Source organism: Lemur catta, chromosome 10, assembly GCF_020740605.2.
Source record: "Lemur catta isolate mLemCat1 chromosome 10, mLemCat1.pri, whole genome shotgun sequence".
NCBI classification, from domain to species: Eukaryota; Metazoa; Chordata; class Mammalia; order Primates; family Lemuridae; genus Lemur; species Lemur catta.
Window position 1 is genome coordinate 48,863,304 of NC_059137.1, and position 1,576 is coordinate 48,864,879.

At 37.1% G+C, this 1,576-nt stretch overlaps 1 non-coding gene across 1 annotated transcript; it reads left to right on the forward strand.

Annotated features, from left to right (window-relative positions):
- The first annotated feature begins 317 nt into the window (after window positions 1-317).
- LOC123646800 lies at window positions 318-440 on the forward strand. The gene has a single exon (XR_006738048.1). It is a non-coding gene; the product is annotated as a U6atac minor spliceosomal RNA (small nuclear RNA).
- The last annotated feature ends 1,136 nt before the right edge of the window (window positions 441-1,576 follow it).

Below are 1,576 nucleotides of genomic sequence, written 5' to 3' on the forward strand. Positions count from 1 at the left end.
TCAGATGGGGAGAAGGAGGTTGGTCTGTTTGGAAACCAAGTCAAGACAAAGTCCATGTGAAAGAGGTATTGCCTGTTCCTCTCCATGGTATTTGGAGAAAAGATGAAAGGAAGAGAATCAAGTTCAGGGGTGATTAGGAATATAGAGTAATTGAGTCAGCCAAGAAATTGTTCCTGCTGATGACCGGTGTACATGGAATTTGAACTGGTCAAAGCAGAAACTGTCTGGCCTCGTGACTCATAACTTGTGATTTGTTATCTGGTCTCTGGTCCATGAGAAATATAGTTTAAAAAAATTAAAGAAAATTTTTTTGTAGAGTCTTATATGAAAGGAAAGAAGTTTAGCACTCCCCTTGACAAGGATGGAAGAGGCCCTCAGTCCTAACAATACACATAAAGTTAAGGAATTGCCAGCGACTTCGTGGCATCTAACCATTGTTTAAAAATATATATATGTATATATATATTTGGTAGAGATGAGGTCTTGCTATGTTGCCCAGGCTGGTCTTGAACTCCTGTCCTCAAGTGATCCTCCTGTCTCAGCCTCCCAAAGTGCTGGGATTACAGGCGTGAGCCAGCACACCCAGCCAGAAAGATGGTTTTATCTATTTTAAGCTTAGGAGAAAATAAGAAATGAATATAGGAATATTTCCCTTGTGCTTGGATAGCTAGAGCTGTCTTGTGACAAGAGAATAGCAAAAGTCACCTGTCTGGTTTGAGATAATGTTTTGGGGAACCAGAAAAGAGCCCAAATAGCCAAAGCAACCTTAAGCAAAAGGAGCAAATCTGGAGGCATCACTTTACCAGACTTCAAGCTATGCTATAAAACTATAGTAACCAAAACAGCATGGTACTAGCACAAAAATAAAGACAGAGACCAATGAAACAGAATAGAGAACCCAAATATAAAACATATTGGCATCTGATCTTTGGCAAAGTAGACAGCAACATATACTGGGGAAAAGAACCCTTATTTGATAAACAGTGCTGGGAAAATTGGATAGCCACATGTAGAAGATTGAAACAAGATCCATCTCTCTCACCACTCACAAAAATTAATTCAAGATTTATAACAGATTTAAATCTAAGACATGAAACCATATGAATTCTAAAAGAAAATGTTAGAAAAACTCTTCTAGATTTTGGCCTAGGCAAAGAATTTATGAAGACAACCCCAAGGGCAATCACAGCAGCAACAAAAATAAATAAATGGGACTTGATTAAATAAAAAGCTTTTGCACAGCCAAGGAGACAATCAACACAGCAAATAGACAACCTACAAAATAGGAGAAAATATTTGTATGCCATATATCTGATGAAGGGCTAATAACCAGAATCAACAAAGAACTCAAGCAATTCAACAAGAAAAAAATCAACCCTATTAAAAAGTGGGCAAAAGACATGAACAGAAGCTTTTCAAAAGAAGATAGACTATTGGCCTATAAACATTTGAAAAAATTCTCAACTTCACTAATCATCAGAGAAATGCAAATCAAAACCACAATGAGATATTACTTAACTCCAGTGAGAATGGCTTTTATCAAAAAGTCCCAAAACAATAGATGCTGGCATGGATG